The sequence below is a fragment of the Myxocyprinus asiaticus genome, chromosome 13 (genome assembly GCF_019703515.2).
Source record: "Myxocyprinus asiaticus isolate MX2 ecotype Aquarium Trade chromosome 13, UBuf_Myxa_2, whole genome shotgun sequence".
Classification (NCBI taxonomy): Eukaryota; Metazoa; Chordata; class Actinopteri; order Cypriniformes; family Catostomidae; genus Myxocyprinus; species Myxocyprinus asiaticus.
The window spans coordinates 31303684-31323617 of record NC_059356.1 but is presented as its reverse complement, the minus strand read 5'-3'; the positions used below and the strand labels follow the sequence as shown (position 1 = coordinate 31323617).

General features: G+C 38.7%; 1 protein-coding gene across 1 annotated transcript in view; it reads left to right on the top strand.

Annotated features, from left to right (window-relative positions):
• The first annotated feature begins 353 nt into the window (after nucleotides 1-353).
• Nucleotides 354-19934, top strand: part of LOC127449779 (somatostatin receptor type 5-like) — a 57406-nt gene continuing 37825 nt past the window's right edge. The window contains exons 1-2 of the mRNA XM_051713320.1: nucleotides 354-551; nucleotides 1064-1146. The gene's annotated coding sequence lies outside the window, so the exon portion shown is untranslated. The remainder of the gene's footprint in view (nucleotides 552-1063; nucleotides 1147-19934) is intronic.

Sequence of the window (19934 nt, the reverse complement as noted above, 5' to 3'; positions counted from 1 at the left end):
TGTTCTGTCAATATTTGCGTGTAAACCAAAATCTAGAATCAATGAGAGTATTCTCAAAATATCAGATGGATAATAATAGCCATGTTGTCCTTGCTTTACCTGAGGGAAAATTATGACGCATCCGTAACCATTATAATCTGTCCAGTGATCTTGTAATGGGTTTTAGGCGTGCAAACACACTGTGCATTGCAGCTTGTACCTCAAGAACGGCTAAACACACATAAACACAAGCTAACAGATACCGGAGTGATATATATCAACGCCTACCTTCCGTTTGAGTGTGCTTGCGGAAGAGCCGTTACCTGGTTACAGGGTAGTGATGGAGCACAGTAATGTAATGTTAAGAACTCCCCGTCAGGTCGCCACACAGCACACTGAGATTTGAGAGTTTCTCCCGCGCTCACTCATCTCCACAGCGCGCGACCAACGGTTCGTCAAGGAAAGACGGCGTAAGCTCCGAATTAAGTTACAAATAACACCAGGGAGAGTCTTCATTTTGTTCATATTCTCCAACTGTAAGGACCAAGTCGGCCGACAAAGATTGATCTGAGGTAAGAAAGTTTTCAAAGCGCAATATTGGTATTCTGAATGCAGCAGTTATACATTTGTAACCTTGTGGTTTATTCTGTATTTGCACGAGCGGCAGCATTGTTTATAAAGAGGATATTAAATATCTCCGTTTCATTCTGTTAAAAACTATTTGAAAGACTCCTATTTTGATCAAAGCTAGGGATGGGCGATACCACCTATTTTATTTTCGATCCGATCCCAAGTAGGCTTTCAAGGCATCGCCAAATCCGAACCAATACCAATACATTTGTTATTTTTTAATGTCAATTCTTGATACAAAATGGGTCATTTTAACTAATATTTTAAACAGTATATACTTTTTATACATTTATAGGCTTAAACTGAATATTATTAGACTTCTGTTTTATCATTTGGCCTAAAATTGCTGAAAATAATCAATGCTTTAACAACATTACATTTAAAAATGACTTGTGCCAAACATCACTCAAATCCATTAAAATAAATGTCTCGTTTACATGTGTTTTAACTCCAGGTGCAATTTGAAGCTTATGATGCGATTTTCTTCATGGAAACGAAATGATGAAATCACATAAACTTTGGATTCTATATTTTCAGGTAAGGATCAATGTTCTAGATAAAACATCCATTATCGGAAGAATCGATACTTTAGGATCGATCCGCCCATCCCTAATTAAAACAAGTGTTTGGGTCCTGAGTGCATTGGGGCAATCGGGTCAAATGCTATTGGCTCTAACATGTCTTCTAACCGAATGCACGATTTCAGTGCTTGGATGTATAATTCTGAACTACATTCATGGAGGGAGATGATTTTCAGCAATGAAAATCGTAAGTTTGACCATCCTCAGGGCGCATTCGCTACAGTCAAAGTTGCCGCAGTAAACACCGTTGTGTTGTAAGACACAACAGGTGAATCGCAGGTGCTATTACAGTCTAATTACTTGATGTCATTTGAACGTTAAAGTTGTAACTTTTTGGTTATGTCTGCAATCCATTAATGCAATACAGTAATATTGTTTAATATTATATGTTGCCTACTTATTGATTTTCATGTGAGGGGGGCTTGATATAACATAAATATAAGAGAAGAATGTATTCATTATTGTGTCCTAAATGGTGAGAATAATAATACTTAATGCTTAATCCAGTTCTGCAGGTTAGTTAACTAAAGTCTGATCTTCAATGCTCCAAACAAATGTATGTATAGCAGGGAGGCACTTTTTTGTTTTATAAATAATCTTTATCCTTACTATTAAAATGATTTAAGGATTATTCCGACCATCTGTCTTTTAACCCTTTTATTTAAGTATTTCATGTAAAGTGCAAAACATGTACAATACCTCTAAAAACAACAGTATGCTACAGTATCATCCAAATAAACATAAACAAGATTAAGAGCTAATCAATGTTATTTACTATGGCCCTTATGAGTAATATTCATCTGAAGTCCTAGTATAAATCCACCCATGTGTGTTGGAATAACACATAACTGCATACTGTTTATAATATACAGTATGTTCCCACTTTATATGTGTCTTTAACTACTATGTACTAACATTGAAATAGAATGTATTTATTGTGTAACTACATGATTTTCTGCAAAATTCTCACACAAGATTCACATTTGCATTGGATTAGGGTAAAGGTTGAGTTGGGTTAAGGTTTATGGGTTGGGGTAAGGTTAACTTTGTAACTACAGATGTATTTAAATGTACAACATTTCTGTACATAATTAGTACATTATATTAAATACTTAAGTACATAGTAGTTAAAGTCACCTATTATAAAAGTGAGTTCCAAAATAATAATAATAATAATAATAATAATAATAATAATAATAAATCAATCCTTTCCACATAATAGAATATAATTATACTGTATACTTATGTTCTGAAACTTTTACAAAATACTAAAAAAGTAGATTCAGTTAGTTTAGGACCATGACAGTTTCTGTAGATTTATGACCCTAAAGGACATGCATGCAACTGCAACACCATTACTGAATAGTAACAGACTGAAAAACCCTCCAGGTGTGAGCTTAGTGGATTGCACCTTGCTCTGGGAGGAAAATGAATTCATTACTACCAGTAGAGTCCATGCAAGCAACAGAGAAGAAGCCTGCCAAAAAGGCAAGCATACTAGCCATTGAGCCACCAGGCCTGTTCAATTCTCAGATGAGATGTGTCAATTTTGACAGGCTACACAGTGTAACTGATGAATTGGCTCTGCTTATGGAACCAATTGAGAAAAATCTTGACCAATATCCTTCATAGTCTCTCTCTGCCTGATCGTATCAACCCTTGGTATTAGATATGTTTTTTTTAATCTTAAATGGATGTCATTTTCATAATCTTTTGCGCTGTTGGTGCCAAGCAGTTAGTTAAAGAATTGATTTGACAGTGGTTATTGTTTTAACAGAATCCCAAGCAGGTATGCATGTGGTCTGTCTTCTCTACATATGTATATTAAACAGAGAGAGAGGGAGTCTGATTGAAAAAGTGAGAAAGGGAAAGAGATTGACAGAATGAGAGTGGGAGGATGGGAATGACAAATATGTGTCCCTCTCCATTGTCTAATTAACAGCTCCTCATTAGTCCTGTTCTCTCTGAGCTGACAGTCCAGACAGCCTCTCTCTTTAAATCAACCCAAATGGCTTTGTCACACATCTTCATTTGATTCTCAAGTCTGTTGAGCTTAAGTGCTTGACATGTTTCCATTACATTCTTTTATTGTTGTCATTTGTCGTGGTCACACGTGATCATACATGATAATTTTTATTGTGCTATAAGACTTTGTATAGGCTGTGTGTGCTAGCTCAGAAATGTGTGTGTGTGTTAGTTTATTAGGTTTTATTTTTGCTCACAGAACATGTCAGCGCCTCTGTCAGCAGCCTTTCCACTTTTCTCAGTAAGAGTGTGACTATGTGAGCAACAGTGGAGCCGCATTGTCTTATCAAATGCCTCTCTCCATCCCAACACTGGTCCAACTGTTCCACCCACATACACACTTTCATAACAATACGTCATTAAAGTGACTTTTTGCCTGCATCATCAATACTTCACCCTTGGTCTGTTGCTTGCGCCCCTAGAATGTCACCCAAAATGAGAATTACAATAAAAATAATTCTCTATTTGTGTTCTGGATCCTCTGAGGCTGTGTGATGGCTTTGTGTGAGGAACATCTAAATTGAAGTCTTCATCATTCCCATCCACCCTATATGTCAGATCCCGACCCGCACTCAATTCTAAATTTCCTCCTCAAGAAGCATTGAGGCACTCAGTTTTATTCTGTTCCTCACATAAAACTATGGTGTTGTTCTAGAAATCTTTAAATGCAGCATGAGTCGTTTGGAATTATTATTATTATTATTCTTATTTTTTCTTTTTTTTTTTTGGGAATACATTTTTGTAACTGTACTTGTAGCTAGTGTTGTCGCAGTACCAAAGTTTCAGTAGTTAGTACTGATATTTTAATTCTTTTAATAATTATAGTTTAATAATTAAATGTAATTTAATTTCATCATCAAAATGGTGTCTAATCAATAAATTCTTCAAACTATTATCAAGTGAAAATAGAACCTTTCAACATGTCATTGCATTTTTTTTTTGTCAAACTTTTAGTCTTGCTTGTGATATTTTGATTAATTATTTTTATTATTATTACAGTGAATATTACATTTTACTTTACAGTTGTAGTATATTTTTATTCAATTCTTTAAATTTCAGGCATCTAGATTTTATTTTGAATCGTGCTTTTATTACGACGTGTGTTTTTTGCCAGAAGCTTCACTTTTCCAGATAAACAGTTAGGAATGGCCCAGTGTGAACATTGAAGACTTTTGAGTCATATCTGAAATCTCATCTCTTTACACTGGCCTTTGAGTCTGACAAATGAAATGTAGGACACAGTTTTGGAGTGTTTGTATTTTAGATTACTGGCGTTTGTGTATATGGAAATTTTTACATTTTTAAATTTTATTATTGTGAAGCACTTTGGTCAACTCTGTTGTTTTAAATGCAAAATAAATAAAGCTGAGCTGAGATGAAAGTGCAAATGCTGTGATTTTAATTATATAAATATATATATTTACATGTGCTGCGTGGTTCACAATGGATAAGTGCTCTGCTCTGTCATCTCATACAACGTGAATGATTCTCAATGTCTGTGGAGTTTCTAGTGGATGCGTGTTCGAATTTGAAGTATTCCACAGTAAGATTGCAACCTTTAGTGGTTTAATAAATCACACTAGGACATGTCACGATTTTAATTTGATTAATTGTCCATTTCAGTGTACAGGGAGTAACAAAGCATGCGTTCAATATAAGCATGTGAGCATTTTTAAGCTGTCGTGTGTCAGTCATACTGTGCGTTGGTACCGGTTAGAGTCAAGTCAGGTCATTTTTATTTGTATAGCGCTTTTCACAACACACATCGTTTCAAAGCAGCTTTACAGGAAATCATGCATTAACAAAAACATTTAACTGTAATATCTATAAAGTCTTAGAGTGATCATTGTGTAGTTTGATTAAATATGATTGTAAATTGTGTATAAAAATTAAATAATTAAATAATGATTGTATTTAAAACCTCTGTGAGCAAGCTGAAGGTGACTGTGGCAAGGAACACAAAACGCCATAAGATGTTGGTTAATGGAGAAAGATAACCTTGGGAGAAATATCATGAATATAATGCCAATATTAGTTATTTGTGTGCATTGCAAGTCATGGTTTAAAATTAGTACATTATGTAAGCGTTAAGGTCCAGTGTTTAAAAATAAAATATTTTTTTGAAAGATTAATGACTAATGTCTTTGAAGTCCATCCTGGATTAACTGCAGAAGTTCACATAGATGCATTATCCTTTGTTAGTTGGCTGATGAAGGCTTTTTTTGGCAATTAAATGATAGTCTATGTATTCCATTTCAAGACTGCAGTCCATCAATAGACAAAGGTGATGCAGGCAGAGATCAATGAGGTGTATTGCAGTTCAACCGGCAGGTCATTTCGGTGAGGTTCGGTGGGGTTCATCCTAAATCCAAGGTTCAGGCAGTGGCATATGTAGTATCCGATGTCTTACAGTTGGAGTTGGCATCAGTTCATCCTCTAAAGTCAAAAGACTGAAGTGATGGGGGGCCTGGGTAGCTCCGCGAGTATTCACGCTGACTACCACCCCTGGAGTCGTGAGTTTGAATCCAGAGTGTGCTGAGTGACTCCAGCCAGGCCTCCTTAGCAACCAAATTGGCCCGGTTGCTAGGGAGGGTAGAGTCACATGGGGTAACCTCCTCGTGGTCGCGATTAAGTGGTTCTCGCTCTCAATAGGGGCGCATGGTAAGTTGAGCGTGGATTGCAGAGAGTAGCATGAGCCTCCACATGTTGTGTCTTGCTCATGCACAGCAAGCCACGTGATAAGATGTGCGGATTGATGGTCTCAGAAGCAGAGGCAACTGTGACTTGTCCTCCGCCACCTGGATTGAGGTGAGTAACCACGGCACCATGAGGACCTAGTAAGTAGTGGGAATTGGGCATTCCAAATTGGGAGAAAAGGGGATAAAAAAAGAAAGAAAAAAAAGACTGAAGTGATGTCTGGCTAGCACCGTCTGTAGTTTGTCGTCATCACTCAGCAACACGTAGCGGTGGAGTCTGACACCAAGCAGGAACGGAGCTGGATCTGGCCAGCTCTGATAACCTCGGGATATGAATCATAGGTTATTAGAGACATGGAAACAAATAGAATAATATTAACGTAGATGCCATTCAATTTTATGCAGAGTTATAGAACATGATAAATGTTTCTGGTTCCAGCAGACCTAACTTAAGCAGCCTAATTTTGAGTTGATGGATAAATTAGGTGTACGCCTGGCTAAACAGACGAGTCTTTTAGTCTAGACTTAAATTGAGTAAGTGTTTCTGCATCCTGAACTGTGATAGGGAGACTATTCCGTAGTTTAGGAGCCAAACATGAAAAGGATCTACCTCCTTTTGTGGATTTTGATATTCTTGGAATTATTAACAAGCCAGAATTTTGTGATCATAATGAACGTGACAGAAGATAGCGTGTCAGAAGGTCACTTAAGTACTGCGGAGCTAGACCATTCAAAGCTTTGTATGTAGTTAACTGAATTTTAAAATCAATACGAAATTTAACAGGTAGCCAATGTAACGATGATAAAATTGGGCTAATATGATCATATTTCTTGGACTTGGTCAGCACTCTGGCAGCTGCATTTTAAACCAATTGAAGTTTATTTATTGAACTTGCTGGTCATCCTCCCAGTAATACATTACAATACAATATTTCTGCATACATTGGAAATTTGATTTTCAAAGGACAGATTGGTATCAAATATAACACCTAAGTTCTTGGCTGTATAAGACGACGTAACAGTACATCCATCGAGAGTCAAATTATATTTTAGCGGCCTATTTATAGAGGTTTTTGGTCCAATAATTATTACCTCTGTTTTGTCGGAATTGAGTAGAAGGAAATTTCTGGCCATCCAATCTTTGATTTCATTGATACACTCTGCTAATTTGGAGAATTGTGAATTTTCGCTGAGTTTAGAAGAAATATAAAGTTGGGTATCATCGGCATAACAGTGGAAACTTATTCCATGATTCCTGATAATATCTCCCAGGGGAAGCGTGTATAAGGAGAAAAGCAGAGACCCTAAAACTGATCCCTGTGGCACTCCATACAACCATTATTTGATTTGACAATTCCTCGTTTACACATACAAAGTGGTAGCGGTCTGATAAATAAGACCTAAACAATGCTAATGCAAGTCCACTAATGCCAACATAATTCTCCAGCCTTTTCAAGAGAATGTTATGATCTATCGTGTCGAAGGCAGCACTAAGATCTAAAAGCACTAGAAGAGAAGTGCAGCCGTGATCAGATGATAAGAGCAAGTCATTTGTAACTCTGATAAGTGCAGCCTTTGCCTAAATCCTGACTGAAACTGATCATATATACCATTTCTATGTAGAAATGAACATAGTTGGGAGGACACTACCTTTTCTAGTATTTTCGACGTAAATGGTAGATTTGAAATCGGTCTGTAATTAGCCAGTTCTCCAGGATCAAGCTGTGGCTTCTTAATAAGAGTTACTGCAGTAAAGTATTATATTGGACATCCGTTAAACATTCGGCAGGCAAAGTTAGGGAGTGTCTCTAAAGTGTGAAACGCACACTTTAGGCTATAAAATCAAGTGTAGCTTTATTCAGATGTAACTTAATATTGTCAAACAATTTAAGTAGAAAATATGGTACAAAAAACAAACATTTAAAGTCATAAATTGCTTATTCCCTAGGATATGTAATGATGTTATAACAAATAACACATTTATAATTTTTTAATGATTTTTAACTTTTATTTTCAAAAATAAAACCTGTGTGTGACCTGATGATGTCACACCACCTGTTATATATTTACAAACACCTGATACACATCTTTCACAACTTAGATTTTGGAGAAATGATTTCGTATATTTTGTAAGAATTTTTGACATTTTTAAATCAATATAACTTCCTGGTCATGTGACCTAGTGATGTCAGACCACCGGTAATGCATTCACACACACCTTTAACACATCTTACATGACTTGAATTTTGGAAATATGATTTTGTGTATTTTCTATGAATTTTTGAAATATTCAAATCCATATAGCTTCCTGGTCATGTGACCTGATGATGTCACACCACCTGTTATATAATTACAAACACCTATAACACATCAGTGATGTCACACCACATTTAATGCTTTCACAAACACATCATACCCATAATAATAACAATAATAAAAAGAAGAAGAATTTTTAAAAAATCCTTCCCATCTTTGGTTTTTGAAATAGCCTCCTGAACATTTGGACTTGGTGCATAACATTTTGTACTTTTACCTGGCTACGTCACGCTTATTAGGCCCTTATATTAATTTAAGTAGTAGCACTGACAACACTCATTGTTAGGAGCTGTAAAATAAAAGCCTATTACAGGAACATGTTTTTACTTTGAATAACTCATTACTAACTTACCTTTGTACTTACCAGAGCATGTGAGCGATGCGGAGAGGTGTGACACTCCGCTCAATAACCCATTCCATGCATGTGCGCTCCGCTCAGCCGCTCACGGCCCAAGCGGACGCTCCGCTCAAGTACCGCTCACACTCACCGATAAAAAAGCGTTCGCTCAAATCCCGCTCCAACATTAAATTTCTCTGTAGTATACTTGGTTCCAAACACGTGCACAGGGGGGTAGCTACAGTGGCCCAAGCAACTGCCCCTTTGCCCACATGGGCTGAGGTGCCCCTCTGGGTGAAATATATAGACTATAGGCTGACATTTATTAAATTATCAAATTATTAGTAATGTACACATCTGAAATTATGTGATTGTATTGTGTTTTTGTATATAAAATCTCGCTGTTTATTTTGGACTGGTTTACAACTGCTGTTAGATATTTGGGTCAACCAGAACTTCGTTATCATTTGTAATCAGTCAAAGATTTCTCTGTTAGCACATATATCATTGAACATCTTCAAATAATGCCTTAAAAAAATTCCAGTTCTAAATTACCTTTATTTACTTAAACAAGTCATGCCTCTACAAGTGATAAAACATATGTGCGTTGGCACGGAAACTTGTATAAGTGCAAATTTGCGCTTTTCAGTTTCAACTGGACCCAAGAGATACAACCGACCCAGAAAAACACAATCTTTTCAACTTTAAAGTTTGTTCGAGTCCTTTATGGCAATAATCAAAACATGGACTGGTACCAGGAAAAATATTGCAGGTAAAAGTGAAATTCATAATTGTTTTTCAGTTGTCTCCACGGAATGATTATTCTGTAGATTTGATACATTAATATGTTTCTAATTTAATGCTATCAGACTTTAGGTTTTTGAATTAAAATGAGCAATTTCTCATCCTAATTTTGTGTTCAGTTTTAAAGGCGTATTAAGTTATTGCTTATTTCGCAGATTCCCAAACCAGCATATCACAAAGTGCATTATGGGTTGAGCGAGCGGCACTGAGCGGCCTGAGCGAGCAGAGCAGAATCTTCAAAAAGGCGCCCTCCGCTCAGGTGGAATTATCACTGCTCCGCTCAACGCTCCGCTCTGCTCACACGCTCTGGTACTTACATTCTAATATAAAGTTCTAACAGTTGAATTGTAACAGCTGTAATTGCAGTGCACTCAAACACCATAGGAAAGAGGGAAAGGAAATTGTCTTGGTTATGCATGTAACCTCAGTTCCTTCACCCTGAGATGAAGGAAATTCCTTTCTCAACTACCTACTTGAAGCCTTTTGTATAATAACGGCAATTCTAAAATTGACAATGGTGTTTCAGCCTCGTTCCTTTAGGTGCGTAGTTGGCCTATATAAGCGAGTGCGAAACCACCATTTCTTCAGAATTTTCAGACTGAAGGACAAGGAGTGCAACACTTGCACCTCGAAGCTCTGGGTCAGTAGTGTGGCCAGCTTATGTAATGTCTCATTTCCTTCATCTAAGGGAACTGAGGTTACATGTGCAATCGAGATATTCCCTTTCGATTATGGCCTCTCAACATTGAGTCACTGATGCTATGAGAACAGCATCCAATCACGCCGCACTAATGATGTGATGTCACACCCCACAGAGGGGCCTCGCCCGAGGCATAGACAATTGAGGAAGGATATGTATAGGATGTCACAGGCCGCATAGGACGGTGAAAACATGCCTCAAAGTGTATATAATAATGATCAATCTCCCTGCATGGTGAAAACCCAGGAGGGAAAATTAATCTAGACTAGGAATTTATATGAATCTTATAAATACACACTGTATAAGTACTCTTAGAGAGTGTGGACCTGTGAAGAGAGAGAGGCCACATCTTGGTTTTAAAACCTGGCAAATGGGCTTTGCGAAGAAAAACCTGCTGCTAAACATATGTCCTGCAAGGACACACCTTTTACCCATGCCCATGAAGAGGCCATGCCTCTGGTCGAATGCACTTTCACACCGTTGGGGCATTGTGCACCCTGTGACTCATAGGCGAGGGCGATCGCATCGACAATCCAATGAGAGAGTCTTTGTTTGGAGACAGACATGCCTTTTGCCCATCCTCCTAAGCAAACAAAGAGCTGATCTGACAATCTGAACTGACGGATATGATCCACATAAATATGTAATGCCCGCACCGGGCATAACAAGTGAAGCGTCTGCTCATCCGAATTAATTGGCGAGGTGGAGGAAAGCTTGTAGGCGGACGACCTGGGCCCTGAAGGGTGTGGATAAAACCTTAAGCATGTAGCCTTTTCTGGGTTTGAAAGTGGCCTTCGAAAGACCCGGCCTGAACTCCAGACATGAGCTTCCTACTGACAGCGCTTGCATATCACCCACACGTTTAACTGAGGCTAGAGCCAGCAGGAGTGTGGTCTTTAGAGAGAGCACACATAACTCAGATTCCAAAGGCTAAAACGGGGGGCTCGTGAGTGCCTTCAGCACCAGGTTCAGGTCCCAGGTTGGAACTGTAGCAGGGTGAGGGGGGTTTAGGTGCCTTGCTTTCTTGAGGAACTTAATAATTAGATCATGTCTGCCTATAGAGGAGCCAGCCTCCAGGGCATAGTATGCAGAGAAAGTCACTACATAGACCTTAAGCTTCAACAGGGTAAGACCTGCGTCCATCCGCTTTTGGAGGAATGTGAGGATCTCAGCTAATGAGCAATTCACTGGGTCTTTTCCATGTGAAGAAGACCAATTTGCAAACACACTGCATTTTAGCATGCAGAGGCATCTTGTGGATGGCGCTCTAGCCTGCAGGATGGTGTTCATATCTGATCGAGCTAATCTTGGGCCAAACGTGCAGGTTCCAGAGCTCCGGCTAGGGAGGTCCGGGAAAGTGTTTTGGTGCCTCTTTGTGTTGGTACAACAAGGTGATGTTCCTTAGCCAACCGCAGACTTCTTGTGGCCACGTAGCTCTGCAGAAATGATTTTAGGTATGCTGGAGCAGACCCAGTTTTGTATGCCAGCATCAGAGCCTTGAACTTGATACGTGCATCAACCGGCAGACAGTGAAGAGAGACAAGGAGTGGTGTAACATGCGCTTTCTTTGGTTGATTAAAGACCAGATGTGCTGCTGCATTCTGGATCATTTGCAGGGGTCTAATTGCACATGCAGGGAGGCCTGCAATTAGAGCGTTACAGTAGTCCAGTCTAGTTATGACAAGTGACTGAACAAGAAGTTGTGTGGCATGTTCAGAGAGGAAGGGTCTTATCTTCCTGATATTGTAGAGTGTAAATCTACATGATCTTGCGTTCTTTGAGATGTGGTCTGTGAAATTTTGTTTATTATCGATGGTTACCCCTAGATTTCTGACCATTTTGGAAGGCATAACTGTAGTTACACCCAGCTGCACAGTGATGTTGTGTTCAACAGCAGGGTTGGCTGGAAAGACAAGGAGTTCAGTCTTGGCTGGGTTAAGTTGCAGGTAATGTTCCTTCATCCAGGCCAAGATGTCTGCCAGGCAGGCAGAGATTCGAGCAGTCAGTGTGGTGTCATTGGGCTGGAAAGACAAGTAGAGCTGCATGTCATCAGCGTAGCAATGGTAAGAGAAACCATGTGCCTGAATGATGGGTCCCAGTGATGTTGTGTTTATAGAGAAGAGAAGTGGCCCAAGCACTGAACCATGAGGTACCCCAGTAAGTAGCTGATGTGGCTTGGACACCTCACCTCTCCAGGCTACCTTGAAGGACCTACCTGAGAGATAGGAATTAAACCAGTCAAGCACAGTTCCTGTGATGCCCAGCGAACAGAGGGTGGAGAGTAAGATCTGATGGTTGAGTGTGTCGAAGGCTGCAGAAAGGTCTGATTGTCTTCCAGCAGCCTGTTCTGTGAGAGATAGGCAGAGATTTGATTGGAAACTGCCCTTTCAGGTGTTTTTGCCATGAATGGGATGAGAGAGACTGGTCTGTAGTGTTCCATTTGTGTGGGGTTAAGTGCGGGTTTCTTCAGCAGTGGGGTTACACGAGCCTGCTTAAATGTAGTGGGGAAAATGCCTGTAAGTAGAGATGCGTTAATTATGTGTGTGAGTGCAGGTAGGACAGATGGAGAGATGGCCTGGAGAAGGTTGGAAGGAATGGGGTCAAGGGAACAGGTGGTGGGGTGGTTGGAGAGGAGGAGTTTAGAGACCTCAGTGTCAGTCAGAGGAGAGAACATAGAGACAGATGAGTTGCATACAGGAGATGGGTGTTTGACAGGGTGAGGTGCTGAGAATGTATTGCTGATGGTTGTAACCTTATTAGTAAAAAATGTGGCAAAGATATCTGCTGTCAGTGATGTGTCAGGTGGTGAAGGAGGAGGGCAGAGAAGTATGTTGAATGTTCTAAACAAGCTGCGAGTGTCTGTGGTGCTGTTGATCTTGTTCTGGTAGTAGGAGGTTTTTGCAGCTTTAACGTTATCTGAAAAAGTTGCAAGCAGAGACTGATACTTAACTAGATCTGCTGGATTTTTAGATTTCTGCCATCTCCTCTCAGCTGCCCTGAGGTCAGTCCAATGTTCACAAAGGACATCAGAGAGCCAGGGGCTGGGTGGTGTAGTACGTGCTGGCCTTGAGGAGAGAGGACAGATGTTGTCTAGACAGGTTGTTAAAGTAGAGCTTAGTGTGTTTGTGGCAGTGTTTACATCAAGGGTGGAAAATATTTTTTTTGTGGGAAGAGAGGTAGAGACAGCAGTGGAAAGGCGAGAGGGTGAAAGAGAACGGAGGTTATGGCGAAAGGAAACCAAAGGTGGAGTCTGTTTTAATGTAGATGGGAGAGTCATGTTGAATTGAACAAAGTAGTGATCAGAGACATGTAAAGGAGTAACAAGAATATTTGAGTTGGTACAGTTACGTGTAAAAATGAGGTCCAGCTGGTTGCCCGATCTGTGAGTTGATGTGGTGCTTAGTCTTTCTAAGTCAAATGAGGCCAGAAGAGCATTCAGTTCAGTGGCCTGGGGCTTGTCTTGGTGTATGTTGAAATCACCAAGAATCACAAGTGGCTTACCATCCTCCGGGAAGGAGGACAGCAGGACATCCAACTCCTCGAGGAAGTTTGCCAGCTGACCTGGAGGGCGATAAATGATAACAACATGTATTTTTGTGGGTTGCATTGTAGTAATAGCATGGAATTCAAAAGTAGTATTGTTACATAGAGAAGAGTGTGGTGAAAAAGTCCAGTTGTTATGAATGAGCAAACCTGTTCCCCCACCCCAACCGGTGTGTCGAGGGGTGTGAGAGAAGGAGAAGTTGTTGGAGAGAGCAGCAGGTGTTGCTATATCCTCTGGACGTATCCATGTTTCTGTCAGTGCCAGGATGCTGAGGGTGGACTGTGTGGCAAAGGCTGGAATGAAGTCAGCTTTGTTAACAGCTGACTGGCAGTTCCAGAGTCCCACTGAGAAAGAGAGCAGAGCAGGTGCTGAAGCGCAAAGTGGGCATAGGTTGTGTGGGTTGTGTTTTGTCTCGGATCTATATCGTGTAAACTGTCTGTAACAGATAACAGGGATGTGCTTGAAGGCATATGTTATTCATGAAGTAGACATGTTAGTATGTACAAGGAAAATAAGAAAAGAGATAAAATTAAAAGATACTTAAGTGCTATGGTGAGTGGCGCCTTGTCGGTGTCCTTGCTCGGTGGACTCGCACAGGTAGACTCGCTGGTCTTTACACAAGTAGGTCTTCACACCATGAGGGCTACCACTTCCGCTGCCGCTTCCGCGTCAGCATTCATGTCAAATATATACACGATGCTAACAAGCCGTACAGTGAAAAAAGCAGGACATGCCTTAATGGTACTTAGTCACGTGGGCAACCGAAAATACGGGTCACGCGAGGTGAACAGCACGGGAACAAACGTGACTTCAGTACACCGCAAATAAATTATGCTACACTTTAGCAATAAATAATACCCTAAAACAAGTGAAGCACTGTGTATAGACACTAAAAACAATGATGGTTTTAACACACTGGACAAACAACTCTAAATCTAGCAGTGAATACCGTGGGACAAGTCAAAACAATATAGCACACACACCAACACATGTTTAAGCTATGTGAGTTCAAGCCAGTAAACAAACAGCACAAGTCTAGCAAAGAATACCACTCTACAACAAAGTAAAACAATGAAATAAACACACTTACACGTAACTGCAGACTCCTGTAAACAAATCGCTTCTCCTGGACGTAGGCATTACAGTTGGTCTGACATCACTAGGTCACATGACCAGGAAGTTATATGGATTTGAAAATTTTAAAATACACAAAATCGTATTTCCAAAATCCAAGTTGTGTAAGATGTGATATAGATGTTTTTAAATATATTACAGGTCATGTGACATCAACAGGTCACATGCTCTGGAAGTTATATGGATTTGAAAAACTTCAAAAATTCATAAAAAGACACAAAATCATATTTCCAAAATCCAAAACGTGTCTGATATGTGTCAGGTGTGTGTGAATGCATTACAGGTGGTCTGACATCCCTAGGTCACATGACCAAGAATTTATATAGATTTGAAAATGTCAAAAATTCTGAAAAAATACACAAAATCATATTTCCAAAATCCAAGTTGTGTAAGATGTGATATAGATGTTTGTAAATATATGACAGGTGGTGTGACATCATCAGGTCACATGCTCTGGACGTTATATGGATTTGAATAATTCATAAAAAATACACAAAATAATATTTCTAAATTCCAAGTCATGTAAGATGTGTGTCAGGTGCTTGTGAATATTTTACAGGTGGTGTGACATCATCAGGTGAAATGAACAAGAAGTTAAATGGATTTTAGTATTTTATAAATTCAAGAAAAATACACAAAAACAGATTTCCACAATCAAAGCTGTGTAAGATATGTAGCAGGTGTGTTTAAATACATTGCAGGTGATGTGAGATCTTTAGGTAAAAAAGCCAGAAAGTTAAATAGATTTATTTCATTAAAGCATTCAGTTTACATTAAATAGTTAAAAGAGGGATATAAATCATAAGAAAATTAAAAAGGAATTAAATTTAACTTAATTTGTTTACCAACATAAACATTACACATGTAAAAAGTCAAATCATTTTTATTTGTATAGCGCCTTTCACAACACACATCGTATGAAAGCAGCTTTACAGAAAATCATGCATTAACAGAAAATGAAACTGTAATATCTATAAAGTCTTAGAGTCATCATTGTGTAGTTTGATTAAATACGATTGTGAATTGTGTTTAAAAATAAGTAATTAAATAATAATTGTATTTAGAACCCCAGTGAGCAAGCTGAAGGCAACTGTGACAAGGAACATAAAACTCCATAAGATGTTGGTTAATGGAGAAAAATAACTTTGGGAGAAACCAGGCTCACTGTGGGGGCCAGTTCCCCTCTGGCTAACATCATGAATATAATGGCAATATTACTTAAGTATAGTGCAAGTCGTGGTTTAAAATTATTAAACTAAGTAAGTGTTAAGAGTCAGTGATTAAAAAAAGATTTTGTATGAACTAAGATTAATGACTAATGTCATCCTGGATTAACTGCAGAAGTTTACATAGATGCAATTGTCCTTGCTAGTGGGCTGATGAAGGGTTTTATTGGCAATTAATTGATAGTCTGTGTATTCCATTTCAAGAGTGTAGTCCATCATTAGACCGAGGTGATGCAGGCAGAGATCAGTTAGGTGCATCGCAGTTCAACCGGCCGGTAATTTCAGGTCTATCCTAAGTCCAAGGTTCAGGCAGTGGCATGTGAAGTATCTCATGTCTTATGGTTGGAGTTGGCATCAGTTCATCCTCTGAAGTCTATCGTAATAGACTGATGTTTGGCTGGCACCAGCTGCTGTTAGTCATCATCACTCAGAGACGCGTAGCAATGGAGTCCAACACGAAGCAGGAATGGAGCTGGATCCAGCCGGTTCTGGTGACCTCAGTATAGGAGTCCCGAGGTTGAGACAGGGAAACAAATAGAATAATATTAGCTTAAATGCCATTCAATTTATTGCAGAGTTATAGATCATGATCAATGTTTCTGGTTTCTGGTTCCGGCAGACCTAACTAAAGCAGCCTAATTGTGAGTTGAAGGATAAATTAGGTGTATGCCTGGCTAAATAGATGAGTCTTTAGTCTAAACTTAAACTGAGTGAGTGTGTCTGCATCTTGAACAGTGTTAGGGAGACTATTCCATAGTTTAGGAGCCAAATATGAAAAGGATCTGCCTGCTATTAACAGGCCAGAATTTTGCGATCGTAATGAACGTGATGGAATATAGTGAGGTAAAGTACTCACTTAAGTACTGCAGAGCTAGACCATTCAAAGCTGTTGAAGATGATGTAACCGTACATTTATCGAGAGTCAAATTATATTTTAGCGGCTTGTTTTTTGAGGTTTTTGGTACAATAATTAGTACCTCTGTTTTGTCGGAATTGAGTAGAAGGACATTCTGGCCATCCAATCTTTGATTTCATTGATACACTCTGCTAATTTGGAGAATTGTGAAATTTCATCAGGTTTAGAAGAAATATAAAGTTGGGTATCGTCGGCATAACAGTGGAAACTTATTCCACGATTCCTGATAATATCTCCCAGGGGGAGCATATACAAGGAGAAAAGAGGCCCTAAAACTGATCCCTGTGGCACTCCATACTTTACTTTTGTTTGGTCTGACAATTCCTCATTTACATAGACAAAGTGGTAGTGGTCTGCTAAATAGGGCCTAAACCATGCTAATGCAACTCCACAAATGCCAACATAATTTTCTAGCCTATTCAAGAGAATGATGTGATCTAGAAGTGAAATGCACTCGCGATCAGATGATAAGAGCAAGTCATTTGTAACTCTGATAAGTGCAGTCTCTGTACTGTAATGGGGCCTAAATCCTGACTGAAATTGTTCATATATACTGTTTTTCTGTAGAAATGAACATAGTTGGAAGGACACTACCTTTTCTAGTATTTTCGACATAAACGGGAGATTAGAAATCGGTCTATAATTAGCCAGTTCTCCAGGATCAAGTTGTGGCTTCTTAATAAGTGGTTTGATAACTGCCATTTTAAAGTTTCTTGGGACATGTCCTAAGGATAGCAAGGAGTTAATAATATTAAGAAGAGGTTCTGAGATTACAGGGAATACCTCTTTTAAGAGCTTGGAAAAGAACCACTTTTTAATGTAGTCATGGAATAATGTATCTCTTAATTGATATTTGTGCGTTTTGCACTTTTGAGAAACTCCCTAACTTGGATTGCCCTTGTTGGGATCGCTGTTTTGCTTTTTTCACTTTTGATGCTTAAAACAATTACATTTATCGAATAACATCATAATTACTTGTGCTATTATGATTTACAGTGTTATCTGAATGAGACACAGCATGAACCGCCACTATTTTCCAATTACATACCAATTAATGTTAAAAGAAGGATCGAATGTCAAATATCCAATATAAAAACAACTTTACCACAGTGATAGAGTTGGTGCTCGGTACTACCGGTACTGTAGAAACACTGGTATTATTATATCTTTTTTATTTTAGTATTGACTTGGTACCGAAGTACCGGTACTTTTGACAATACTACTTGTTGCCTATGTCTTTTTTTATCTGCTTGTTATGTCTTTTATATTGTTGGTTGTTTATATTGTTGTTATATTGGGATTGGTGGGATTGAGTTTGGGGATGTAAAATATTGATAAGAGTATAATCTAACTAAACTATGTATTTATAAGTATTATAAAGCTTTGCGGTTAAACATGCAATAAATCAGAAGATTGCAAAGCCTATGGCGGAATCCTCTGAACTGAGGTGAGAACGGAATGACAAGGATGTTTTCATGAGACAGGCAAAAATTTGCTACTGTGAGGTCTTTCTACAGCACACACTCCACCATCTATCATATAGAAAGTTAGTACAGCATAGTAAACATCTGCCACTCATTTTTCTAGGAATAGTGGGATTTTTTTTATGATGTTGTTTCCAATTTCATATGTATAGAAAATGTCAAGAGTGAATTAAAGTACATTCAGATCAATGTTGTAGTGATGCGTAGATGAAATGGCTGCTGCCATCACAGGTGTTTGCGCTGTAGCTCGTTCATTCTGTATCTCCTTTCCATCTCTCTTGCTCACTCACATTCAGACTCTTCTTCTCTCTCGCTGTGGGCAAAGAGAGGCTGAGGCAAATGCTGAGCTGCTATTTAAAGATTTGCTTATTCTCTTAGAGGTTGAGGTAACAGTAAGGACATCAGCTCTTGATGCTTAAAGAGCACAGCAGGGCCTAGGTGACTGAATGTCATTTTGTCTTTCAGGCAGTGCTTGAATATAAGCTGGGATTGTTTCAGATGGATCTGAGAAATCTGATGTTATCAAGTGGGAATTAAGCGGATCAGTATTGGTGTTCTGTGTGGCAAAGAAAGAAGGTGGATTTGATCTGCTGATATGGAGGGATTTTTGTTTGAGATTGTTTCCTGCTGTGAGAAATCTGCTGCATTTTAGTGTTTTAGTCTGCAGCATTTCAGAGTTGATAAGTGTGTGTTGGTTGTTGGTGTTACTGAGATTAGGTTGAGACTGTAAGCCTTTGAGAAATAAGAGGCCCTTCAGTTTAAAAACAGTTTGACAAGGATGAAGAGTGAATGTGTGGCCCAAAAGACCTTACCCATTTTATAGTGCTGGTTCTTAACCAGCTTGGGAGGACATAAACTCTCTCTCTCTCAGGACTGGTTACCACAGCTTTTGGGGGAGGAAATTAAAAATAACAAAATTTATAATAATATAATAATATATTATAGCAGTGGTTCTCAAATGTTTTTAGGTCAAGGCTAAGCACCACCGTTGATCAAATCAGAACATCCAAATCTAGGTCAGTTAAGGCTGTAAGAGCCTCATTAGTCCAACCTGGTCACATAGAATCACATAACTATACAAAAACTTTTGCTAAATGATTTTTATGTGTTTGTAGCATGACAGTTTCCTGGTGAAATGAACACTAGAGATGCCACAACAGTAATGACTTTTATTCCCTTTCACACAAATCACCAGTAAAAGGGCAAATTATCAGTTCATAAACATACTTTATGTGGCGGGATTCGGTGGACTGGCGGACGCAGACCCTACGTAACTGATTTTGGAAATGCAGGCAACAACATATATTTATAAACACATATTATGATAAATATATTATTATAATACATAGGCCTATATTAAAATATAAATCAGATTTTTTCCCATTAGGTGCAACTTGTGAATGAAGGAAAAACAATGCAGGGAATGCCCTTTTTGATAACATTAAAACTACAATTTTTTTCAACTGATTTGCACTTACATCTCTATACTCATCTCTATAAACGTTTACACAATACACATTAACATTCAAGATATGTTTTGTTTTGATAAAAACAGAATTTCT